Genomic DNA, 27,415 nt, shown 5'->3' on the forward strand with positions numbered 1-27,415 from the left:
AGCTCTATAAGGAAAAACAGCACTAGAAAGCATTCAGCACACAATAACTCTACATACTTTATGCAGATATTAAGGAGGTTACTTGAGTACAAGTTGGACAAAAGACTAAGAATACAAGGGAAGAAGAACCTTCTAGCTGGGAGGATGTCTGAGGGTGATAGCTTCAAAATCCACCAGCACATCACTGCCATTCTGTAGGACTACCGTAAGGTCGTTCAAGCAAATGGTCTTGATTTTATTTCCAGTGAAAAACTTGATGGAAAGATGTTTGTGCAATGGCGATGGTTGACTCTTCTACATAAATGAAATCGCTGTTCTTCTACATAGATGAAAGACTGTTTTGGGGGCAATTCACTGAGAAATGCTCAGCCTTAATGAGTGACAATGAATTATTTCCACTTTGTCACATCTTTTCACAGATGATGTTTTCCAGTTTGCTTTTCAGTTCCCTTTATGACACCCACCATTAGCACACACTACAAGGGCTACTCAGATAAATCTCTTGCCATCTTCGGTGTAAGTCAGATAGTAAAATCCTTGCTTTTTAACCATGTTTAGACACATCCATGTCTCACATATATATCCATGTCACATATATTTTAGCTCTTTGCTGCTCGATCACACTCCAGCATTTTAATCTCCAAGAGAAACATCCGTTCTATCAGATAAAGCAAATAGAGAAAGCACTGAAAATGGAAGTCAATGAATTTGTCCTGCATGGAAAGTGGAGAGGGTGAGCCAGCAGTTCTTCACAATTCCTAACTCTAATGTACAGTCTGAATTCTCACAGTAAGAAGCTAACAACTCCATCTGTCAATTGTTCTGCTGTCATTTGGCATTACCTACTTGGTCATCTTGTGTTGGGCCTCTGTGAGGTTGATGGCCTAATGCTGAAATCCCCAGATGTATAATTTAAGCGTGGCTTTCCACCTACATTTCAGTCACTGGAGATATCCTGTGGGGTTGAAGTCAGGATGACAAACTCAGATGTCTGTGCATCCTGTCTCTCCTTTGACACAGCAGCGATCAAACCGGCTCTGCTCTCAGAAGACATTGCCTGAGGCTTACACAGCCTGTGGACATCAGACCTGGCTTGCTAGCAGGGTGACTGTAGCTCCTTGGTTGTGAGTGGGGCTGAATCACATTTCCCTGTCCTCCACTGTTCAGGGGCAAGAAGCTGAACCCACACAGAGGGAATGTAGCTAGTCATAGTGAGATGACTTGTAGGGAAACAGTCTCTCCTTTCAGCTTCCACCAGAGAGGGCCAGATTACCAGAGTCATTCTTATTGGGCTTCTCCTTTCCCCTCTTCCCTGTTCTTCCTGCTTTTCTCTTAGCTGATCTTTTATTTCAAGGCCTTGTGTGTAGGATTGCTTTTGAGTGTTGCTGTTCATTACTGTTATTGTTGCGATATGATGCTATAGACATAGTCCTTGTCCAGGCACAAGGTCTGCTTACATACACTGCTTCAACAGCTTCTCATTTCTAGAACTTATTTGAGTACTTGGAGGCTGAATGATCTGTGGGTTTTCTGAAGGAAACACGACCATAACCCAGGATGACACCCGTCCTTTCCATACTTTGCACAAGCTTTGCAGAATCAGGAGAAATTATATACAGTCCTGGGCACTGCTCATTTTGGTTTGGATCCAGTCCCTCTAGTGTGCCCCTGCAATGAGGTTTGGTGGTTTAAGCACAGTTTAAGAACCGGAGATGTCTGATCCCAGCTATGCTAGCCCTTGTGTGGCCCTGGATGTAGCCATGAACCTCCATGTGTCAGCCTCCCCAGCTGAAAAATGGAGCTGTAGCTCCTGCTCACCTCCATGTAGGTGTTGGAAAGGTGGATTAGTTTGCGTTTGTGAGGGACTTCTGGTATGTAGAGTACTTAATAAGTGCTGAATGTAGTTAGGGTGATTATAACCTTCTACAGAGACAATGCATGGTCTTTTCACTGCAGTAAGCATTATTGCTGGTGTTCCTAGAGCAGCCAAGCAAAACCATAGTCCAGTATCGATAGACATCCAGCAGAAGGCAACCAACCTCTGCTCCAAAAAGAGAGGCAGGGAAGGGAAGGGAAGGGAAGGGAAGGGAAGGGAAGGGAAGGGAAGGGAAGGGAAGGGAAGGGAAGGGAAGGGAAGGGAAGGGAAGGGAAGGGAAGGAGGAAGGGAAGGGAAGGGAAGGGAAGGAAGGAGGAAAGGGAAGGGAAGGGAAGGGAAGGGAAGGGAAGGGAAGGGAAGGGAAGGGAAGGGAAACTGGCCCAGGAGGCATCCAGGCATACCTGGAAGAGCACCCCTTGCCCATGGCAAAGCAGCAGACTCGGATTTCATGGAGGCTATAATTTTGCTTGCTGCTGCTGCTAGATCCTAATAACTGAGCTGAGAAGGGATTTTTTATGCCGTCCGAGGCATTCCTGATCCCCCTCCCCATCTAGTGAAAACTTAATAGCGTGAGAAAATGCCTTCCTGTAGCGTCTTGTAAACCACATGGAGACCAGCAACAGATGGAGGGGCGCGACCGAGGGGCTCTGCAAAGATGCTGCTGGTCCTCAGCATTCCCTATGGGGAATAGAAGCTCAAAGAAACAGCACCTTTGTAGGGTGAAGCCTTGAGTCAGCGCGGGTGAGAAAATGCAGAGGATGCTAAATGGGTGCTCCGAGGAACGTACATAAAGGGAGAGGGAGAGCTGCTCTTCCATAGCTGCTGCCTCGTACAGATGGTAGCAGTTAAGATTCCTGCAGGAGCCAGGAGCTGCAAAGTTAGCACATCTGAAAAGTTTCCCGATGCCTGAAGTCAGGCCGTGGCAAACAATGCTCGCTGGGCTGAGCTCCGCTCGGGTGCTTTTATTGCACTTGGACTGATTTCAAGCTCTGCTCCGTGATTAATTGTGCTTTTAAAAATAAAGTTCAAAACACTTCCCAGGAAGTCTGGGGAAGGCAGAGAGCTTCGGTAGCACCAGGAGCTCAGTGCTCAGTGCAGTTTTCATTAACTGCAGCTTGCATTAGCTGCAGCTTCATTTGAGATAGCATCATCTTTCAACCCCATTTCATCATGGAGAGACCAGTGTCAGGACTCAGAAAAGGAGGACAGAACAGTGGGTATTTTCCATCTGCATATTAGGGTGGAAGAAGGTTAGGACTCTTTACTATATTAACAAGTATGTGTTTGGGATAGAGGAGGTGCTGGTTCTAAAGATGGAGGAACACAGATTGCATTGCCTGAGAAGAGCTGGCGGGGACTGAGCAGAGACTTGGAAAACAGGATCATGGTTATTCATGAACACATAACAAAAGAGTCTGTGAAGGGTGGTTGCACCTCATCCACCACCCACCCTTCTGGGACATCTGCATGAGACAGCATGGATTAGAACTCACATATCCATAGGAACACTCTACTGCAAGGATTGCACAGGGCTGCACTGGCACCCAGAGGTGCTGCAGGTGTCTCTGAGGATCCTGGCTGGTGATGCTCTGAGCAAGCATCTTCTTCCTTGCAAAAGACAGTGGTCAATTTTTACACAAACAACAGAAGATGATGTGCAAAACCAGTGGAAAATACCACAGGAAGGCAGCAAGCAGGGGGCTACCGAAGCCCTGTGCTTGTCTTGGCAGTATCCACACCAGGACAGCCCAGCACATGCAGCTTCCAGGGTAGGTTATAAAGATGCAACACAAAAAACCCCACGGGGCTTTGTTGCCACCAAGCATTCCTGTACATGTCACAGTGAAGTGCAAATGGGGTTCCAGATGCCTGAGAACCAGACAGTAGATTTGTTATCCTGTGGGCTTGTGGCGGGCTCTCAGCATCCTTGGGCTTCTGGCATTTACCTCCTCTATCTGGTATGTCTGAAATAACACCCAGATTGGTAACAGTTGAAGCAGGCACACTTACACTGCTGGCTGATTTTACAGAGCATTATTCCATCTCTTCCCACCCCTTCTGCTTCCTCCACCACACTTACTTTGCATCGTGTCTCACTTTAGGACCTGGTTCTGCAAATAACTCTTTGCTTAACTCGAAAATGTTGCAAGTCACTGTGGTACAATCAGAAGTGCAGCTGTCTCCATGTAGATCTCATCAGGCACAGCAGGGATGTGCACCCCAAACTGCAGGACCTGGTCAGGATGCTCTCCTCTGAGCTCATACTCCCAAGGCCTTTTTTTGGCTATCGTTAGTTTGAGGATGCTCTGTTTTCAACACTGCCGTATAAGGCAGCACCCCAGAGCTGATGTCCTGAGGTACCTGCAAGGACAATGCTTGGAACACCATCAGGAAAGCTCACCTCATCCCTCTGCTCCAATGGCACGGTGTGTATGGAGGGCTGGGATGACACTGCTGGCCAACAGCAGCTTCCTCTCTATGAAGCAGTGTATTTTTAGCTAGTTGTCCATCATGCACGGATCTCTTACCAAGGTGAGCTCTGCAGTGGCTGGACAACACTCCTTTGGAAATGTTTCTCTGCTTCAGATCCCTACGCTGAGCTTTTGTCTTTGTGCAGCAGTAATACCACCGTTGTGCTGACAGTCACGGAACAAATAACCACAGTGACTGCCCAGAAGGAGGACACTCAGCTTTTCTCTCTCCTTCATCCCTCAAATACCTGCAGCCCCAAAAGCACAAGTCTCTGAGGATTGAGGCTACTTTACATTTACATCAAATAATGGATTAATAAGGAAGGGATTTTCCCAAAGCTCAGATCAAGCATCTTAACCAGAGGCATTATATCAGCGATCACCACACACATGTAAAATTGCAGGTGGAGCAAGCCTGCACATGGAAATACCACTCTTTGCAAGCAAGAATTTACCATGTTTCTTTTAGGGATTTTTTGTTTTGTTTTGTTTTTTCTCATATTCCTTCTATCATTCTGCTGCTGTGCTGGGTCTTCCAACCAAATTTCATCATATGATGAGCAAGGAATACAGGCGGGAAAGTCTCCATGTTGCTGCCTTCCCACACAGAGTGGGAGCAGCACTGATGCCACCACTCACAGTGTCACACGTTCACCTGTGAGTCAGTGACATACCCAGCTGATCCTATTGTGGCCTGTGCGTGATCAGGGCTGGTTCAGATACTCTTTTTTTCCCTGCTCCTTCTGATTCAGTGCCTGATTTAGATGGCCGACAGCTTCACGTTGCCATTAGTCACAGTCCGGCTGTTCATCAGCTTTCCAGGAGTGGGGAAAGGACAGACGGTTGGAGGCAGAAGACTTGTCCTCTTCTGGGTGACACAGAGCATTTGGTGGACAAGCCTGGGAAGAATCAATCACTGTGGTTGAACACCCAAGGCCTGCTGATAACATCTGCCTCTGTATTTCAAACAGGAGGTGTCCCCAAAGGGGTCTTCATAGAAACATAGAATTGTTTTAGTTGGAAGGGATCCTTAAAGGTCACCTGGTCCAACTTCCCTGCAATGAACAGGGACACCTACAGCTCCATCAGAGCCCCATCCAGCCTGACCTTGAGTGTCTCCAAGGATGGGTCATACACTGCATCTCTGGGCCTTCCAGTGCCTCGCTATTCTTATCATAGAAAACTTTTCCATATATCCAAAGTAATTTCTCCTCTTATATTTTGAAACCATTTCCCCTCATCTGCTCAAACCTATTTAACCAAATCTGAGAACCCCACCTGAGCAGCAGGAGCTGCCAGCCTGATAATGGGGCCCATTGGGCCTGTGTTGGTTCTCCGGCCTCAAGCAGCTTCTCGACATCTGGTGAAGATTTCCCCATTTTCAGGAAGTTCTGCTGCCTTCTTACCGACAGCAGCCAGCTGGCTCATCCACCGCAGCACACAGAAATGAGATATCCTAACCACACGCCCGCATTTCTTTCATGATGTTTACCTGGGATTTCAGCCAGATTGGCACTGAAAACTGGTTTCTGAGACCATAGTTTGGGACAGTGATAATCTAATCTGACCTCCTGTGTAACCCAGGTCAGGGAGTTTAATATGATAATTCCTGCAAGGGAGAAATTAGCCTTCCTGGCTTCTCAGTGGACTCTTCTCAGCCTAGCAATTTGTGGTTGAATTAGATATATTCAGACTGAAGCAATGATGATTTTTCATCTCCCTTAGTGGATAAGGGTCTGGTTTGTTGCATTAGATTTTCTCCCCAGCTACTTTCAAGCAATGTTCAATAGCTAAATCGGATTACAGAAATTACACCCTACATAGTAGAGGTATAATTTGTGTATGGATCAAGATATTGCAGCACTAATAGTTTAACCATGCAGATTCTTGGGTAAAAGGGACAATGGTTACAAATGTGATGACTTCTTGCAGATGACTGTGAGCTATTTCTGCACACTGTGATTCAGAGGCAGTAGGAATTGGGTGCAGATAATATGGGGGAATTTTATGACTTCCTCCTCCACTTCACTGCCCTGACCCTGCTTCTCTCCTGCCTCCAGTTCCGATATTATTTTGGTTATATACCTACTTGCGAGCATCCTGATACTTCTATCAGGATACTGGCCATGTTTGGCAGAATATCCACTTCTGACAATTAAGTAATATTCTCCCATAGTGAATATTTTTATCAGGGGATCTCATCTCTGGCATCATGTGAAAATGAAAGGCAAATAGGCTGGAGAAAGGAGAAGGCTGAACGTTCAAGACCTCAGAGATCTCGGTCTGATTCCACCTCTTGTTAAATGGCCAACAGATCACTCTTGGCCTTCCAGCTGAAAGTTGTTCCAGAGATCATGCATGGTGCACACAAACAGATTTCTGCATATATCTGAGCTGCTTCAATTTGAATTAAGTGCTTCCAGCAGGAGAAGGTGGAAAAATCTCTTACTAAGCAAATATACAGAGCCCAAAGCTACCTTTAATACATCCATGTCCTCCTCTTTTTCTGTGTCACGGACTAAACTCCATTCCAATCCATGGAACCACTGCTGTATCTTACCTGGCCAGAGAAAGAGCATGCATCAAAAGCCAGGCAAGGACAGAGCAGTGGGTGCCTTCTGCTTTTGCATTCACCTTTTTGCTCTTTCTCCTCATTCTTCATCTCATTTCCCTTCCCGTGGTCAAATGGGCTGAGTGGGTCTCAGGTCATCTGTGTCTAACAGAGTACAAGGAAATCCTGTTGCAATATATAGGACATATTTTGGTCCTGTAGGTTTTGCGACATTCACGGAAGGAAGTGTCATTTTACTTACAATTGAAACTACCTAAATAAAACCAGGCTGTGTTTTTCCCAGCAGTCACTGCCTGTGGCTCACTGAATAAGAAGCTCTCAATAAAACAACAGGCTCAGCCTGGAGAGCAACAGTCAGCTGGAATGAATGGGAATCAAAACCAGGCTGTTAGTATTTTGTTGCTTTTTTTTTCCTTGGCGGCAGATAAATTTGCCCCCATGCAGACTAAATCAGAGCCAAGATTTGTTCCGGAGTTCTGAGATCACTTCTTTGCCTCTTCATACTTTTTCATTTCTTGACAGGGTTTTATTTTTCATAATATCAACCCAGTAAGCAAAGAGCCTGTGGAGACCTGCTCGCATGGAGAACAGAGGGGAAAACCCAAACCCAAACCAGTATTGCTGCTTTGCTAATGGCACAGAGGCTCAGATAACAAGTATGGCTGCTGGATATTTAGGCTCTGCATGTAGCTCACCTTTCCTGGCTTCCCTTGCAACTCAAAATGACACACACTTTCTCTTTCCCAAGGCATTTTTGTTGTCTTTCCCCCCTCACCACGTGTGGCTGAAGAAACTAAATATATATATATGTAAATATATATGTATCTTGAAATATATATATATATATATATCTTTAAATATGTCTTTAAAGATATATATATATATTTAAAAATACATATATATATATATATTGAAGGAACCAATAGAAACCAACACTCCACTGGATTTTAGGCAGGAATTACAAGGCCTTCCTATGGAGCTGTTCGACCTCTTACTAACAGAATGGGGAAGAAGGGAGGTTGGGGTATTTTGTTCTGCATGGTACAACTTTGAATCTGGAACTGGGGCTAATTTCTTTGCTGAAATCAGCACCCCAGCAGATGGGTCTGTATTGTTACCCCAGCTGTACATATGGATGTGTAGTAAAGCTGTATATATAAAGATGTGCAGTATAGGAAAAGGAAGGACTTTGGAAATGGAAGAACTGTTATACTGTCTGAGGCCTGTACTTGCTTTTCCTGGTGTACTTGCTCATCCCCAAAGAGCAGCAGAGCTGGGACTGTCACAGTGGTTTCTTGGCTGAGGCTGCCTAGAGACGCTGTGGATAGCCCACCTTTGGGCTAGGTTGAATAGGGCTTTGGATAACCTGATCTGTTGGAAGGTGTCCCTACCAATGGCAATGAGGAAGGACTAGATGATCTGTAAGGTCCCTTCCAACCCAAACCATTCTATGGTTCGGTGCCTCCTGTTTCTGTCCCTGGTGGCTGAGCCATCACTGTGCATAGTAATGCCACTATGGGGGGTTCCACTGTGGTCCTCACACCAGGCTGCATGGCATTGTATCTGATGAGAAGTTGTGTCACCCATGGCTGTTTTAAGAACAAATCTAGAAGAGAAAAATATTTAAGGATCATTACCTGGCACGTTTCCTTTGGCAGAAAACTGGGTGTAGAAGTTCCTGCCCTATCAATCACCCTCTGGCTCTTGTTTGTTCATCTTTGATGTCTTCTCAAGGGTGGCACTCGGCTGGCAGGCTGTGCTTATCCATGGTGTCATTGGAAGCATCCCTTGGAAAGAAAATTACATACTGAACATGAGGAAAAAGGAAGATATTTTGCATCTCATTGCATAGCAAGCTTTCTCCTTACTGATCTCCGAGGGGGAGCTGTAGACTGTTTGCACTGCGCTTGTTACCAGTCCCCAGGCAATACGTCCTGCAGAGGTCCTTCAATAAAATTAAGGGTTTTGCCTTCTTTACCAGAACTGCTGACAAGCATTTTGTATTGTCTTGCCTATCCAAGATTTTCACAGTTCTGTGTCCCATAGGCTCACAAATTAATGCGTGTATTGATCCTCATAGAAAAAATGTTTTTAAGAAAACAAGAGTGGCTCTTTCTGCACTCAATTTTGCCAGTTTTCAAACTGTACTGGGCTCTGAGTATCTTCTCTTTTGAAGACGTATTCATTTATGTGTTTAGAGCTGCTACAGACACACTGATGGCAGCCAAACTCAGGCCTGAAATCCTGTTTTGCCCCCAAAATGCAACAGCATTTGCAGCACCACTCCTCTGTGGAATTAACAGCAACTCTGTGGGTATCTTGAAACCACGGAGTCCTAGAAGGCTTTTCCTTCTCTCTTTCCATAGGATTGCAGCACCGCGTTACAACAGCTGCAGCCACTGACATTAGCTGGGGATAGGACTGCTGCCAGAGATCTGGTGATGATTTTCACTCCATGTTTCTGGAGTTTGTTACCTTATAAAAGAAGCAATCAGCTTTCTTGTAATAGGGCAGGGCTTTACATTACTGCAGCATTTTCTACTTCCAAATCACTTTACAAGCATTAAGTGGTGCATCGTCACAGCACACCTCCGGGGGACTGTGGATAGGTTTTATCTTAATGTTATAGTTGCATTTAGTCAAACAAACAGGAAACAATTTTCTCATCAACTCTTCATTTTCTGGCCCTCGGGTTAGACCCACAGGCATAGTCCCATCCTCTGTCTGGTCTGGGGCTTGTCTCTAATCAGCCTGAGATGGCACTGATGCAGAAAAACAGCCCAGGGAATAATCCAGGGGCAAGCCACAAATATCAACACCAGGCTGCAGAGTGGCCACATGTCATAGTTTACCTTTGTGTGTAAATGTTTAAGCCAGTGGCTCTTGAGCATTTGCAACCTTCTCTTTTCAGACCATCCTACGCTGTGCAGAGAATTTTGCAACCGCAGCTCGTCCTCTCTGACTGAAGAGCTTGTTTTAAAGGCACATCACTCATTCTAGTTTACAGACACACAGTAAAGCCAATAACAAGTGACTTGATGACAAAATGTCATAGTAATCTCTCCCAAAACATATTTTCGGGCTCTAATAACTACATGGCCAAGGGTGAAGAGCACAGCTCTTAATTTGTTTTCAGTGACCACGCTATGTATTCTTATTCACCTGACTGTGTCAGTGTGCTCATATGCTCATGTGAGATACTGTTCTAGTTCTTTCAATTTTACTCAGTATGTCCGCATCCCAGAAGCTCCCAAAGAACCTTGTTCTTGACAAAGCACATTCACTGTTTACATTATTCTGCACTGTGAATTTTTGTGGTGGTTAGAAACCTTAATGAGTCACCAAGGCTACAGCTTTGAGTCCCACCCTGGTTTCTCATACTTGCTGTCCAGATGCACTGCAGTAAAATACATTGGGTTCATTTTCACACTGCATTTCCCAGAGGCTTTGTGTAAATAGAAGGACATCAAATGCCCCCGACTCTCCCAATTGCTTTCATAAAGCTAAAATTCAGGAAGCTAGACTGCTTGTTCTCTATGCGTCTTATGTCAATAGCTTCTTAGTAAGAGATTTTTAAGAAGGCCTATGACTTACTTGAAAAGAAAAGCCCACAATGGGATGAAAGTTTGTGATTGTCAGGGCCTCTCTAATCTGAAAATCATGGTGCATAGGCTGAAAGGTTAAATACATGAATACTGTCCAGCTTTTCATTTAACACGGGCCAAATGTCACGTCTGAAAACAGGACAGTGCTGTTGTCCTTGCTTCTTGGCCAGCCTACACCCATATACCTGTACAACACATAAGGCAAAGACTGAATGTCCCAAACAGCAGCCACAACAGTCAGTGAACTTACAAACATTGGTAGAAAACATCTCCACATCAGTGGATTTCTTGCTTATGAATGGTCATTTATGTATCAGATTTCCTGCTGCTGTTAAGAATTATGATAGTAATCCTACATGAATTGTTTTTTAGTGTTTCAACTGCAGCGAACCATCAGGCAGGCAAGATAGTGCAAGCCACATGGATGGAGCTGGCCTGTGATCTCACTCCATTACACAACAGTTGGAGGGGCCCCAGCAGTGTAACGCTGCGCAGAACAAGATCCAAGGAGTTTGGGGCTTATAGACAGTCACAAGGAATTACTTTAAGTCATGGGAGAGAGAATGGGAATGAACGGGATTTCAAAGTCTGGATTACCCATAAGGCCAGCAAAGTACATTCCTATAACCAGCAACTGTATGAAGGCATCATACTTGGCTCATTTCCTTTTATCTTGCCTCTAAGCAATCATAATCTCAGATCTGTTCTACCCATGTTTCAATAAAATGTGACTACAGGTCACATTTTGTGACTACAGGCAGCTCCTATGAAACCAGCAGGTCTGTGAACACCAGCCAGGGCTCAGGCCAGCTCTGTCCTGGACCGTGAGCCACTATTTCCATTACATTATCTTTTTCTTCCACTGACTTTTTTTTCCACCTTAAAGGCATTTATATTTCAGTCATAAAGCATGTTCACATTCCTACATGTTCTAAAACAAGTCTCTTCCAAAAGGTTCATATTTTAAGGTTCCATTCAGTTTTCTGATGAAATGAATATGCCTGTTCATAGGAAACCTCTGTGGAGGGCAGGCTAGGCTTAACTCCACCAAATTCAGTCTGGGTTTATGTTGGCACTGAGCACTTGCTGTGGATGAGGCAATGGCAGAGTGAAGGCAGGGGGAAGTACCAAGGACCTGGAAGACACAGAAGGAGCAAAAGAGAAACAAGGGCTCTGTGAAATGAGATTCTCATCCTGGCCATGGAAAAGCAAAGAAGAAAATAGCATTGCTAGTCTCCTGCTTTCTGGGACTCTTACCCAAGACACACAGAAGATATTTTCCTCTTTAAGCCTTTGCCAATCCTTATATTTCACTCATTCTAACAGCTCAGGTTTTAGAAAAGTACTAATGCAAGACTTGCTATCATGCCCAAAGCACTGGTAGGAAGACAAATTCAGCGTCTGAGGGAAAGGTCTTTGTAAACCAGTCAGGAGCCCACATATACTTTTCTCAACAAGACAGGCGCCCTGGCATTACAACCAGAATCCTTTAGGCCACGGCAGAGATCTATCTGTTGCTCAGTATCTGCATTTTTGTGCCGTTTGGCTGGATTTTGGATGAGGTCTCACTTTTTCTCACTGGCCTTTGGCCTTCACTATGACATGTACAGTCTCTGAAAGAGACTTCTTCCATCTGTGTTCTCAGTGCTCTGCAGGGCTTTCATGTTTACTGAAATAGATCCTTGTACTCCTGCACTTCTCTCAGAGCCTGCACACAGCAGCCCCCTGGGGTTGTTTTGGTTATCTGTATACTTTTCTCCTTGAATTAGATGACTTCGCCTTTCCTAGACAGATTGCACAAGCTGTTTCTTACCCAGACACCATGAGTCTTTCCACCCCCATAAATTGCCACACAGCTCCTTGCTGAGCATCTCTTTCCCATAAATAATACATTCTCGGATTTCTTAAATTCTCAGTCATTTTCCTTGATTCAGCTATGTCAGTGACCTCTGTTACGGTAGCAGTGTCTTTTCAAATCAGTGTATCTGCGGTATGAATCCCACTTCATATGTTTTTTCTTATTTTATAAATAAAAATATGTACTGTAGTCCCTCATGTGTGGAGCAGCAAAATTGCCATGATGTTTTTATGCCCTATTAAGAGCTTTGACCTACCTTAGCACCAGCCAGCTCCCATTGCCTCTTACTCAGCGCTTTCCATGGACAGGGTGCAGGCGAGCTCTGTCCCTGAAGCTCGTGAGTTTGTGTCATGTATGAGGGAATGGGAGAGGACAGGAGGAAACTCATCCCACCTAGCTGAAGTACTGCAGTTATAAACCCAATTACTCAGCCTTTTGTAACCACTGTTTAACATAATTCCTGTCTTGTGTCACTCCCGTGTCTCTGACACAAGACCAGGTTCACTGTGAATATGATGACTTGAGTGAAGTTACAGTATGTGGGGTCATAGAACCATAGAATCTTAAAATCAGTTGAGTTGGAAGTGACCCTTAAAGGCCATCTAGTCCAACTCCCCAGCAATGAACAGCGGCATGTACAGCTCCATCAAATGTTCAGATCCCCCATCCAGCCTGACCTTGGGTGTCACCAGGGATGGGGCATCCACCACTGCTCTGGGCAACCTGTGCCAATCATCCTCATGGTAGGGATCATCTTAATGGGAATGGTGGCAAATATAAGATTCCTATGCTCAGTCCAACAAAATCCAGTGGAAACAATGAGGGTAGGAGCAGATGCACATGATATCCAGCCAGGTTTTACCAGAAAAAACACTGGATGGTAAGTTATCAGAAAGATTAACCCTGTGTTCACTTTTTTTCCACAAAACAGAGTTGTCTACAAAAGATGATCTTCATATCTGCAATGCCATCCTTTCCACAACATCTCTTGCCCTGTGCAAAGGCTGCCCTATCTCATGCTGGTCTGTACACTCAGTAACACCTTTGACCTACCTTAGCACCAGCCATAGAACAGCTTTCAGTCTCCATGCTGTGGGCTGTTGCTGTTGCCTTCCATCATGTCAGGCTGCCCAGGGCCCCATGCAACCTAACCTTGAGCACCTCCAGGACATCCACAGCTTCTCTAGGCATCCTGTGTCAGTACCTCACCACCCTCTGAGTAAAAACTTTCCTAACATCTAACCTGAATTTCCCCTCTTTTACTTTAAAGCCATTCACCTTTGTCCTGTTGCTATCCAGACCATGTAAGGAATTGCTCACCTTCCTGCTCACAATCTCCCTTCAAGTACTGGAAGGCCACAATGAGGAATATTTGCTTTGCTCAACCGTTTTGCTCTTACTGGATCTGAGGACTGAAGTCACCTCCCTGTGTCACTCTGCTTGTTACAGCTGCAATGCGACATCACTGTGTTCATTATTAGAGGCCTCTATTTTCCCTCATCTCTGCTTTCTTCCATCCCATATCCCAACCTGCTCTGTCCCCACATGTATGAGCATCCTCCTGACCCCATCTCCTCCATGCTGGCAACCCATGATCCTGCTGTACTCCAGCATTTGAGCCTTGCAATATTTGCAGCCCTGTAAAACACCATCTGAGTTCGCTGCTCCGCACACCTTTGCTCTTGGGTTCAAAGATCAAAATGAAAAGTAGTTGCAAGTGAAAGATTAAAACAAGACGCTCATACCCTCGTGTACTTCTACCCATGTCCTTGATACGAATCGATCTTTCCGTCCCTCTTGATACGCCGCCAGTTGGCCCTTTGTACTGTGTGGGATGCAGAGATCAAAACAGGCAGATTTAATGAGCTCACTTTTAACAGTATTTTGAAGTCGCCTTTTTGTAGCGTGTCTCCTAAGTTCTCTCTGGCTATACTTTGCATTTGTCTCATTAGAAACGTGCTTTTCCTGTCAGGCCGCTGACAATGCAGGGAAGCTACTCTTGGAAGCTGACTCCCAGTCTGTGTCTAAGCACACATTTGCACACACACAGATTCATACATGTTGATTCTTTAGCAAAATTTGGGATCTCATAGGTCATTTCAGTGACAGGAAGAAACTGAAGATGAGTTCGACTCTCTTTATACCTGCTGGTTTGCTACACGAAAGTGCAAAGCCTACTTCGCTGAGCACAGGAGCAGTAAGGTACAGATTTATTTTGGTCTTAGTTCTCAAAATGTCTGAACACTTCCTAGGTCAGCTCCCTAGTGCCCATGGCACATGGCTATGGTTTCTCTGCTCTCCTTCCTTTCCCATGGGCTCCTGGCCTGGTCTGCTCCTCAGCCTAGGGTCTATCCCTTGCTCTATGTGCCCATACAGGGTCAGAATGTTCCCCCAAAATCATACAATTAGAGAATGTCTTAGATTGGAAGGGACCTTAAAGATCAATCAGTTCCAACCACCTGCCATGGGGATGGGTGCCACTCACCAGCTCAGGCTGCCCAGGGCCCCATCCAACCTGGCCCTGAGCACATCCAGGGATGGAGCAACCACAGCTTCTCTGGGCATCCATTCCAGTGCCTCACCACTCCCCCCAAAAAAAAATTTCTTCCTGACATCTAACCTAAATCTCTGTCTTTTAATTTAAAGTATCTTCACTGGGATCTGTCAACTTCCCACGTAATCATTGCCTCTTTCGGTGCTTACATTTGGCTTTTGAAGTTCCTGATTTCCTACAAGGCCCAGCTTTTTGGTGCTGAAAGGAGCTAGAGACCTCTCACCCAAGAGGCAGATTGGACACAAGCCTCCTGCAATGAAGCTGGGACAGGACAGCACCAAATCTCTGCATCCCTGTGTGGTGGCTGAGATGGATGTCCACAACCCCAAACCATCAGCGAGCTGAACATGTCAGAATTTGGTCAGGTCTGAGCCACAGATTTAACAAGGATAATGGCCCATACTCTAAAGAGCTTGAATTTATCAACACTTGGAGTGTGCTGTGCTGTCAGACTCAATTATTACTGTTACGCATCATGCTGTTCTTTGCTGTCACTCACAAATTGTTTCATCCTATCCTGCAGTGAGCTGGGGCTGGAGATAAATTGTGTTTTGTGAGCACACAAAGGCTACATACTCAAAGGCACATTAGATATCACAGCCATGCACACCACAGCGTTTTACACTTTGCGTTTTTTGCATTGCAAATGTGTATGCTGTAACCAGACTCGTTTCATTCTTGTTTTCACAAAGACACTGAGCTTGTATTTCCAATTGGAAGTAGAACCTTCTCCAGTGATACATTTCTTGACTTCTCCAGTTTGGCAGCGTATTTTAAAATGCACACCAGATTTGTAGGATTATTTTTTTCCAGAATCAGTGTTAGGCCAACTAAAGAGGTAAAATGATTTCTTTCTTCCTACTAAATAACTTCCTTGCCTTGTACAGACCAAAATCAATTTATCCTCTTCTGTCACCTTGAGAGCTCACGTGTGCCTTGCCAAACAGCACTCCTAAATCCTTTCAGAGTTCCTGCTTTTCAGAGACAGCCTTGCCCTGCAGATGGTCAGCTTCCTTTGCTGTGAATTCTGTAATTTTCCATCTCTCTAATTTAAAATGCTGGTTGTTTGAATCATCTTGATTTATCTCTCTCTTCATCTTCAAATGATTCTAGATGACAACCTTATCTTCATCATTATTTATCATTCTGTCAGTCTTGGTGTCATCTACAGTAAATTAACTCAGCAGTGTTTCTTATATTTGCTTCCAGAGAGCTGTAGAAAATGTTGAGCAGCACTATATAATGAAGCCAGCATTTCATCATTAAATGATTCCCCGGTGACAATCACTTTTTGAGACCTGTCAATTAGCATGTTTTTGACCCAATTAACGTTCATTTTATTGACATGACATAGAGTTCTTTTTAATTGCAATGCTGCTGGAGTACCAGTCTTTAAAAATCCCTGTTTGCCACTACCACTCAGCTCCGCAGTGCCTCTGGTAATGAAATCAAACTACTTTGAAAAAGACAGTGAACCATGTGTCTGACATAATTATCTGCTTATCATTTCTTACTTTGCTAATTGAATCTTGCTAATGGAAGCATTCCCATTATCTTGCCTGAGAGCAGCAGGGTAGCTGGCCTGTAGTTCCTCAAATAATCTTGACTGCCATGTGTGACTGCCTTCACACGGGCCCATTTCCAGCCCCCTGGAACTTCCCAGCTTTTCCAGTGCTTATCATTAGCATGCCAAGTTTCCTTCCTCTAACTTCTTTATGGCTCCTGAGTTCAAGTTGCCTGGACCTGCTGATTCTCAGCTGTGCTCACCAGCGTGCTGTTAACCAACTTAGAAGCTAAATAAACTGACCATTCTCTTGCCAATACTGAAGTATTTGTTGAATGTTTTCACTTTCTTCCATGGAATTCCCAAAAACCAAGGCAGTTTTGGATTGCAGTTTTACAAGGAAGTTACGAAGTCTGGTCCCTGTGCCAAGTTCCCCATTCATGTGGGGTGTTTTTGTCTGGCTCAGCCCTATCTGGGTATAAGCCTGTTGGCAAGTAGAGCTGGCAGAGATGCGCTGTGATATAATCAGGTGGCTTTATGATACAATCCCTTTCACAAACTGCTCACGCTTAAAAGTGACTGGTTTGTTTGCTTCCATGGGAAAGACTCAGAGAACATCATTCCTCTGGAAGGATGGAACTTCCTTCCAATTTCCAGCCTAAACCTATTCATGACGAGTCTATAACTGTTTTGGCAGCACTAACATTTTCCTTTTCTTAAGCAGTCTTTTCCATCCCAGGCATGGACTCCATATTATACAATACAGGCTTCGATGTGAGCAGTTAAAGACCCAGGGTGTTTTGGTTTCTCCACGTCTAACAGAATGCTTGTTCTTCCAACCATTGTTCCAGTCTGAATTCCTCTTTCTTGAACTTAAAGTGATCAAATGAGGTTTCATCAAATCTCTACGTAACGGTACTGACATTTCCCTATTATTGCTGGACAAGTTTCATTTGGTATGTCCCACTTCTCTCTCAAATGCCCTATTATATGTGTTCTTGCTTCTTGTTACGGGGTGGAGATGGCAAGAGAATTCCAAAAACTTTATACGATACAATTGTAGGCTGTATTTTCTAAAAGCTCCACGGGATTTCTGACGTCTGATCTCACTTGCAAGGGGATTTAAGCTCTAGTGAAGTTCTGCACAGCACTGAGGCACATGGCTTACGTCACTCCAAATTCAGATTCTGATAAGACTCTTCCTACACCTTCAGGTGCCTAAAGCATCTCAACTTCAGTAGTTCTTAAAAAGGACTTTAGTCTGTAGGTTACTTAAACATTTTTGAACGTATTCCCTCAGAGGTCACGCAGTGGGCATGGTGTGCTGCCCTAAGAGCACTGTAAGCGGGATGCATCAGTAGTGACTAACTAGGATTGTATGGAAAGTCTTTAAAGTATTTGACTGGTAAAATCATCAGTAGAATTTTCCTTAAATAGTCTTATACCAGAAAAAAACAATCAGAAGATTGAAGTACAGTGAACTGGTGGTTAATGGAACATGCGTAGAACCTTCAAACTTCTTGTCTACACCTTCATTGGGATTTTACTGCCTGCTATTTTCATGATGCTGACTTTGTTTTTTTTTTAATGTCATGCTTATCACCACACACCCAGCAGAAAATGCCCTTTGCTACATTTGTCAAGGATTTGGGTCCCTGTCCCAGAAAGGGAACAGACAAAAATGCTGATAGGGATGAGTGTGGGGAGGGGGCGGTCACAACACGAGAATGGCTTATGTGTGACTGAGTTCACCTGCTGGGAGAAGTAGCTGAGGGCTTTGAGATGCACATCTGTAAAATTATGAAGAAAGAATGAGAGCAGAGAAGAAATTCCTGTACACTGGACAGTGTAAAGAAGTGATGTAGTGGATGGCAACCCTGCCCACAACAGGGATGTTGGAACTAAATGATCTCTGAGGTTTCTTTCAACCCAAGCCATTCTACGATTCTATCATGATTTTATTGCAATTACAGGATCAAAATGAAGCCAAGAGATGCAAACTCAAAACACACAGAATGAAATATTTCTTTACTTGGTGATTCCCAAAGCAATAGGCACATGTAGGCTGATAGAGTACTTGGGTGAAGCTATCACTGTGCACTTGTATTTTCCTTGTACTTTCCCTAGGTGTCCATTTTTAGTCCATATTAGAAACACGACTGTAAGCTAGCTGGGCCTTTGGTTGGAGCTGGCACCACCATTTTCTATTTGTGTGCAATGTGGGTGTGTCTTAGTTTCATCTGGGATGGAATTGTTTTCTTCAGAGTGTCTGGTATGATGCTATGCTTTTGGTTCTAAGAGAAAAACAATGCTGATAGCACACCAATGTTTATAGTTGCTGCTAAGCAGTGTTGTACAGAGCCAAGGCCATTCTCAGTGATGTAGGGATGGTTTTGAAAAAGTGATGGATCTTTTCCTGTGTTTTCAACTCAAACGTTCATATTTTAGAAATAAAGACAGCTGTTAGCTATGTTTGTGTTCAGGACATGGAGAAATCACATTATTTTTTACACAGGACTTTTAATGGCCCTAAGATAACTAACCAGCCCATAATTAACTTTATGGCACTATTTTTCAAAGCAGACAATCAAACTTTAACTACACTTATATTAAAATGATGGTATAAAGCCTCTGCTCTAATAAGGTTAAATATCTATTAGCAATTTCAAGCATTTAATTAGACTAGTTGTTCAGGTTAATAGATCTGCTTGCATTTCTATAGTGTCCTCCATCAATTTATCTTTGCAAAGAGCAATTAATTAAGCCTTATGCTTCTCCTGAGGGTCAGTTAATAGCATTATATCACTAATATGCGGCTCAAAGTGGTTTGACAGTTTTATCATGCTTCCCTGAGGAAGCAAAAGTGGTTGTACACCAACCTTGTGCACCTCTGCCTGGTGCCAAAAGTTAGGTGACAATGATCTATTGGTACTCACAGTTATGATAAAATAGTCAGTGATGTCAAGCTTAGTGTGGGAACTGTATATACGGGGAAATCTGGTCACCTGTGGGTGGGCATAACTGGGATGCAATGGTGTCAGGGAAAAACTTTTTATGGGATTATGGATATGGCTACCTGAATACTCTTGGCCTTGCTCCCCAGGAAGTCACGATTGAGTGTTCCCCTTCAACTAGCTGTGAACTCCAGAAATTTCTCACACAACAGTGCCTTCACCACTTGTGAGATGCAGCCATCTCTCACAGTACTGTCTCTAGCTTTCTGCAATTTCTTACACTGTTGTTTGTTATCATCTTCAGCAGTTTCTTATGCCATGACCTGTGGTTTCCCTTGCCTTGCTTAGTTAGCCTCACCTCAAGCCACAGTCAACTCAAGGACCTGGTCATTTGCCTGCAGGCCTAACATAAGACATTAAGGAAGTCCAGAGAAACCACACCATGGCATCAGAGACTTCTTCAATACCTCAGCCAGTGCAAAACCACCACTGGTCAAGGAGCTGGCAGAATCCTTAGCAAAGAGAGAGAAAGGCTGAGTGTGACTTTGTCATCAATATGAACATATAAAAATTCAAGTCTTACTATGCAGCTTTAAGGCTCCAGTCTCCTCCATTTCTTCCAGCACCAATAAGTACTTGAATCTCTTCACTCTGATCTGCTAATGAGAATCTAAGGTGCATGGCGTGGGATGTAGGGAGTGCTTGCAAAGAGTGCAAAGATGATTTAATGGAGGGGTCTTGAGTACAAGGTGATACATAACCTGCAAAACAAGTTTAATGAAATGTTTAAATTGCTGTGAGTTATGTAACCACATTAAAACATTAGCATCAACACTAAAACAGTGAACAGAAGCAAGGATTTTTGTAGCTGAGACACCCAAACAATGCTAAAAATGCAACCTCCTCCATGACATTACTGCATATGCAAAAGACAAGAAAAATCCAGTAGAATTCTCAGTACAGTTGGTAAATTGCACTGTGCATTATTATCTAGTTGAACAAAGAGTGCACGATTCTCATCTTTTTCTGCATCACAGAAAGGAGGAATAGGATGGAGGAAGGAGCTGACCCCCACCTGACTGACCTGCCTGAGCCAGAGCTTCCCATAAAAGAGGGACTGAGAGACCCAATGTCCCTTCACCAGTGTATGAGTGGCTCCTAACAGCTACCCAAGAAGACCACTTCTCCCCCAGTCAGAAGTTCTCCCAAGTGGCCAAGGCCTTTTTGCAATCTGTCTGCCTCACTGGCATAAGTTTACTCCATTTGGATTGGATTGATTTGCACTGATGAGATGTGAGAGGATGGAGATCAAAGCCTTCGGGTTTTACAAATTTCATTTTGGAAAAAACATTTCCTGCACAGTTAGCAGCACATATTTCAGTCTCTTTGCCTAAATCTACATTCTTTACCCTGCTCAGAGCTCAATGCTATGGCTTTTACTTGAATGTCCCCATACATGGGCTGCTGATTTACATCACTGCTACAAGGGGGGCAATGGTCATGTAAGATCAATTTGCCATATGGAGACATGCAGGGAGAGTCCTCGTGGGCTGAAGCTGCCATCAGAGATGAGCCCTTTCTGCCCTGTGATAATCTAATTTCAAAGCAGGAAATTCCTTAGAATAATCAGCTCTGAGTCCCAACTGAGAGCTGACTAATAAATATTTAACTGTGCATAGTAGCAGAAGATTAAGAGCAGGTGTGATCTAGCAAAGCAGCTATACCTGGAGAGAACATATCCCTCTTCCCCAGCTCCAGAAGTGTCCAGCACCTCCCACTGACACCCACAGAGAACTGATGTTCTCTCTCTTCTCAGGAGCTGCCCCTACATCCCAACATCTGCCATACAAACACTCTCAATGAAGTCACAGTGCTTAGAGCACAGGGAGGTGACAGTACTTCAGGAGCTGGTCAGACAGAGAAAGAGCATGTGCAGTATTGTTCCTTGATGTGAATATGAACTACCACCAAGTTTGGGATTGAAGCATCGCTATGGGGTTGTTATGGGAACTGGGCAGAATGTTTTCATTAAGGTGCACAAATTCAGTGTCTTTTATTTGAGTGTTTTGAATAAAGACTTCAGGTCTGGAGTTTGAAATTTTATCCAGTCATAGTATTTATTATTTCCTTCTCCCTGACTTTCATTCCAAGGCCTTAATTTTTGGACTCAGTTTGCTTACTTTCTAAGCAGACTAATAATCATTAATCTTTAATTTTGGTGATATTCAGCAGATATTTCTATAAGATTTTATTTAGTTATAACTATCAAGTGTTTTCACAATTAATTCAAGGAAAATCAGAACTCAGGAATTTAATTTCCTAGCACAAAGTCATAGTTACTCAGGGAAACCTTTATGTCCTAAGGACTTGCTGGCCAGGAACACGGGATGTTTGTGGTCGCGGCCCAGAGGTGGCTGTCTGGCTCCGTCTCACTGCAGTTTCACCTCCAGCCACCGAAATACTGAGTTACAGCAGCTGATAATGAGAGTCATGCAAAGGATATTACAACCAAGGAGGCACTTTAGGCACAGCTCCTGGTGGACAGCAGAAGCAGGACACGAGTATATCTGCATAATTCTTAATTAACTACAAAAAAGTGACTGGCTCCCTTTTCCCCCACCCCACCTTCCCTCTTATTTCCCAGACCATAAACCAAATCTTCAGCAGGTATAAACTGGCACAGGCCCTCTGACTTCAAAGGAGCTGCCTTGGTTTGAACCAGCAGAAATTCTGACGCCATATGGCCCTCATTATGTTAATGTGAGGCCCAAAGGATGCAATGCAATAATAAAAAGGAAATACTGTGTGATCCATCATAGCTTTGGCACTCAAGGCAAGACTTTCAAAGGTATTCAGGCACCAAGAGAAGTAGACAGGTGTGTAGGAGATTGTTCTGCCTTCCATTTCCCCATGACAAAAATCCTCTTCCTTTCCACCCCAAACCAGGCTGGAGAGTCACTGCACACGGACAAGAGATTGCTCACTCCAAGTGACCATGGAGAGCCATTTTGTTGTCATCACTGTGGAAAGAAGTGATATTTTTTCTACATGGTTCAACAACTCAGCCTAGTGCTGCACCAGGGGCTGCCAGCAGCTGTGCGGGCACGGGCAGCACCAGAGCAAGGCTTGGGCAGCAGGTAAGGGCCCCAGCATGATGAATGACTCAAAGCAAGCTCCGACCATGCAGCCATACAGCATATGGAGCTGCAGGAGGAGATTCAGGAGGATGGGTGCTATGCTCTCAGAAGATGGAAACCTACTGCACCCAGTTCCCCCAGGCCTACTGGTATGGAAACCTTCAAGAGCATGGAAACTTCCTTTGAGTGTAAATCCAAACAACAAACCACTGTTATTCTTGGACATCGATGTTACATTTTCCTCATATTTTCCATCGCATGGATCATTAAAAACAAATTATTGCATTAAGGTGTTTGAAGTGTGGATGCTCCATGCAGCACGTGTTTGTTTCCTTGTCAGGAGTTTCCTGCTGATCTGGTTTTATGTTGTCTTTATGTAAAATTTTCACCAAGGACCAAAATAGGCCTTAAATAGTTTTAGAAGTGTTCTCCCATCTCAGGCTGTTGTTTTATTGGGTTTTTTTGTTCATTTGTTTTTTGTTTTTGCTTTTTAAAGCCCTGTAATCTTTGCCTTGCCAAGTAATGGAGGAAGATTGCTGAGAGAATACTCACATTGTCCTAAAGGAGTGGGAAACAGATTGCTCATGCAGCTTGAGTTATAGCCCATGGAATAATTTTCACAGACATTTTTCATTGCTCTACTGCCTTTATATTGGTGATCTCTAGTAGTGTGCTCATAGAATCACCAAGATTGGAAAAGACCACAGAGCTCATCCAGTCTAACCATCCACCTACCACCTCTACTGCCCACTGCCCACGTCCCTCAGTGCCACATCTCCACGTGTCTTGAACACCTCCAGGGATGGCGATTCCCCCAATATGAAACCATGGTCTGACTCATTTTTGTGATTGCAACTAATTTGACACATGCAAGCAATACTTGCCCTCTGGCATAAATATGTGCAAGATCAGAACGTTAACACCTAGCCAGTGTGATTTAGGAAAAATCTCACGTATGAGTCCCTGTAGTAGCTTATTATTTCTATAAAGTACCCAAAGTTCATTTACACTGTGCAGCAGGGAGCAACAAAAATCTGCCTTTAAAAATCCACAGAATGTAAGACTTATGTTCAACTGAAAAAGAATGTGGAAAGAAAATATTTTTATAGCAAATTCCTCAAATACTTATCAGGTGAGGCATCAAAACCAAGACCTTAAACAAGCTCTTAATTCCCCAGTGAGGTATTTGAACAGTGCTGGACAACAGCATTGCTTATTGGCATCTTTTCTGAAGGTCAAACCACAGAGATAGGTTCTTACAAAACCCTAAATTTAGGCATTCATTGGAAAGTTTTCACTGCTGCTTCCATTTTGTGATATGCCATCCTTATGTTTGGGTAGAGGATTCCCATCTAATTAGCACAAATCATAGAATGTCTTGGGTTGGAATGGACCTCAAAGATCATCTAGTTCAATTCCATTGCCATGGGCAGGTCTGCTGACCACCAGATCAGTCTGACCAGGGCCCCATCCAACCCAGCCTTGATCACCTTCAGGGATGGGGCACCCACAACCTCTCTGGGCAGCTGCTGCAATGTCCAGCTGTTGAGTCCTCATTAATTCTCTAACTTCCCTGGTTTTACAAAACACAGACTAACACTTCACTGACTATTTATGGTAGGCCTGAACAATGACAGCTCACTTGCAAAGTGTAGGTGTATGAAAAAGACTTTTTTGCATTTCTCATCTTTTTGCTACCACTTTCCTTCCCTCGTCTTATGTCACAGTCTCTGCAGAGAGCTCTGTGAAATCCTTAGTACAGCAACGTAAAGGACTCATGAAGAAAAGGGATAACCATGTGGCCTTACCAGAAGGTTTCTCCATAGCACAATCCTTCACCAAACATCACACATTTCCTCCTGGCTTGCCTTGAGGCCCCTGAGATTTGTAAACTCTGTGGGTAAGGATGGGCTGAATTTTGGGCACTTGTAACCTCAGTGAGAGACTGCGGTTGGGTTCAGATCAAACACAGGAGCTTCACTTTTGGTTGGCATCAACCCTGGAGGAACTTGCCCCAGTAACTGCACAGAGGAAGATGAGACTTCTGAATGGGAAGCAACAGCAGAACTTCTCAGATGGAGCAAATCAAAGGTTTGGTGGGGTCAGGAGGGGTTGTTTTATGCAGGAGGGTAATGTTGGGCTGAAGAATAATTGATTTCAGACTGCTTTTGTACTATTGCTTTTGGCTGCTGTAAAACCGTTGCTTTTAGGTTGACCTCTCAGGGTTCATCTGGTGCTGCCCTGCCTCTTTATTAGTCACTATTAGTAATTGTAGCCTGCAGCAATGGGGCAAAGGAGCATGGGGGAGAAATAAAACATAGGAGGAGGCAGGGAAAGAAGGGCTTTGCTCAGGAGGGTCTGCCATCATGTAGCCTCTGAGGGGGCCCATTGGGCTTCCCAAAAGGCTTCTCATCCTTTTCTGCAGAGTGGGAACATGGTAGAGGGATCTGGGATTGTGACCACCAGAATGGTGAGAATGTATCATGAGCCATTAAGAGGAGCTATTGTGGTAAAGGTTCCTTGTGGGAGCAGCAAATGGTTGCTTTGATAAGCTCAGAGGACTCAGAGCAGTGGGAGAAGCAGCTGAGAGCCTTCTGAGTTTGCTTCTGTGGGCATAGATGTAAAGCCCTGGGGTTTACCCTGAATCCAGGCAGTGGAGTGGATGTTCCCCCAACAAATTCCAGATGTTTTTCAATCCTTCTAGTGTATTGTTTGCATATGCTAAGTGCTGACTACCACCCAGATGGACACGCTGTTTGGTTTCCCTGACATATGCATGAAGAACTTGTAGGTGATAGCACCTACATCAGGGCCATAGCAGGAGGCTGGGGAAAAAGAGAGAACCACCAGTTTCTGTGTGTTTGCTTCCATTTAAAATGAAAGTTTGGGATGCAACAGACATGTGATATGTGATACAACCCGTCAGTGCTATAGCTTTGCTTTCTTGTCTGGGAGATGATCCTGCTTTGAAGGCTCAGATCAAAGTCTGTTGCAAGTTTGGTTCTGGGCTGATGTCATGAGCTGCTGGATCTGGTCTTGCCATAAAGGTGCCAGACAGCTCTCATCTGGGTCTCCAGGGAACAGCACGGCCCACAGGTTATCCAATGGGACATGAACCTTAAGCAGCTCCTAATTTTTCATTACAGAATGGAAGGTCTTAGTGGGGACCAGACTGGAGGCTGGTAAAGCCATGCACAGCAAGTGTGGCAGACAGGCTGATCACTTCCTTTGGTCACATTCCTCAGTGGTTGGTGCTCAGTGCATCCCAGCATGGTCCTTTATCCCTCACCAGAGGCATCAGGGGATGCTGTTTGCCTCCAGATGCAAAAAAAGAAATCTATGTAGTGCAATTCCCAGGGAGGACTTCAACAACTGCTTCTAACAAGAATGGTCTTTTTAAAGCAAGCTGCAAGCGCTGCCATTATAAATAAAAGTTGTACTACAGTAACAGCTTCTTTGCATTACACTGCTCCAGCATGCCATAAATAACACCCTGCTTAGCACATTGCCAAAGCAGAACTCTTAAGCGGAAAAGATTCTGCTTTTTCTAAATGTTGCTTCCTATAGCTATGGCTGTACCAGCTTAATTACAACGTGCTCACACACATGTGTTACTGTATGTTCACATACAAGTCTCTAAAATTTATTTTGGAACATTTCTGTATGCAAGAAAATGTCATTCCTGCCTGGATGCGAGAAAAAAAAAAAAAGGGTCATACATTTACTGAACTTGCAACTGCTCTATTTCTTCCTCCCGAATCTAATTGTTTAGCTTTTTCTTTTCATGCTTGCAAATTGCTCTGTGCAGCTGGTTTTATTTAAGAGGTTAGTATTTAGAAGTTGAAATAAGGACGTATTGCATGCATTACCCCACAGCTCACAGTCCTAGTCCTGTATATCATGCACAGCAGCTCAGACTGTTAATCATAGGTGAGGGTTAAAAGAAGACAAACTGCATGCAATTACAGTGAGATGGATGAGGATATAGCCAGACAGAGCAGCTTAGAGCTGTAGAAGTAGTTCCTGTCCCACTGGATGGGATGGCTATGTGCACATAGCAAAATGAGTTAGCTTGGAGCATCCCTTTGCACTGCAGTAAGTGAAAAGCACGTGTGGAAGCAATGTTGCAGGTAAGGAAACACTCAGACTCCATCAGATCATGTGCTTGGCTTCATTGCTCAGTATGAAACAGGATCTGGAGAGACCCTTTTGGGAGGTCACAGAATCATTGAATGGCTTGGGTTGGAAGGGACCCCAGGCATGGGGCTGCCCAGGCTGCCCAGGGCTCATCCAACCTGGCACTGAATGCCTCCAGGGATGGGACATCCACAGCTTCCCCTCCTTTTCACCCACTCTCTGGAATTGTGCAAACATGTACGTGGACTGCAGGGTTAAAACAACGATAAACAATTTGTCCTTCATCAGGATCATGCATGTTGCAGATAATCTAGGCGTGGTGGTAAAAATGCTCCACAAGACAGCCTGTATCCAAAACAATCTCTCTCTCCAGTTTGTCCAGTTGTGCTCACTCATAGCGGGAGCACTTGCAAACAGGCTGCCTCGCCCTTGGCAGAACAGTTGGTCAGGAGGACCTGGGGTGTGCAGCCCCATCCCTGTTCTGTTTAGCACCATCCAAGGATCTGGTAATGGAAAAGGAATGAAAGGAATCGGTGTCTTCTGGCAGAATTAATCCCAGGAGGATTTGCAGTCTGTGAGCAAGGTCTGGTGAATGTGAGCACCCAGGGCACACACAGAGCTCGGCTCACCCCAGCTTTCAGAAGGCAGCGAGAAGGACTCTCCTTAACAGCTGTGAGAGCTGAAGTTTGTCATTTAAAAATGCTCACAAACAGGGAGAGGGGAATAACGGAAGGAAGGAAGGAAGGA

General features: G+C 44.3%; 2 long non-coding RNA genes across 2 annotated transcripts in view; one reads left to right on the forward strand and one right to left on the reverse strand.

The window, feature by feature from the left end:
* LOC107312254 overlaps nucleotides 1-27,415 on the forward strand; it is a 54,631-nt gene that overhangs the window by 20,274 nt on the left and 6,942 nt on the right. Inside the window, exon 4 of the long non-coding RNA XR_001554455.1 lies at nucleotides 22,341-27,356. This is a non-coding gene — a long non-coding RNA (uncharacterized LOC107312254). The remainder of the gene's footprint in view (nucleotides 1-22,340; nucleotides 27,357-27,415) is intronic.
* Nucleotides 1-27,415, reverse strand: part of LOC107312255 — a 48,010-nt gene that overhangs the window by 4,886 nt on the left and 15,709 nt on the right. Inside the window, exons 2-3 of the long non-coding RNA XR_001554456.2 lie at nucleotides 19,978-20,155; nucleotides 8,557-8,706 (exon numbers count right to left, since the gene is read on the reverse strand). This is a non-coding gene — a long non-coding RNA (uncharacterized LOC107312255). The remainder of the gene's footprint in view (nucleotides 1-8,556; nucleotides 8,707-19,977; nucleotides 20,156-27,415) is intronic.

The sequence above is a fragment of the Coturnix japonica genome, chromosome 3 (assembly GCF_001577835.2).
Source record: "Coturnix japonica isolate 7356 chromosome 3, Coturnix japonica 2.1, whole genome shotgun sequence".
In the NCBI taxonomy this organism is placed as follows: domain Eukaryota; kingdom Metazoa; phylum Chordata; class Aves; order Galliformes; family Phasianidae; genus Coturnix; species Coturnix japonica.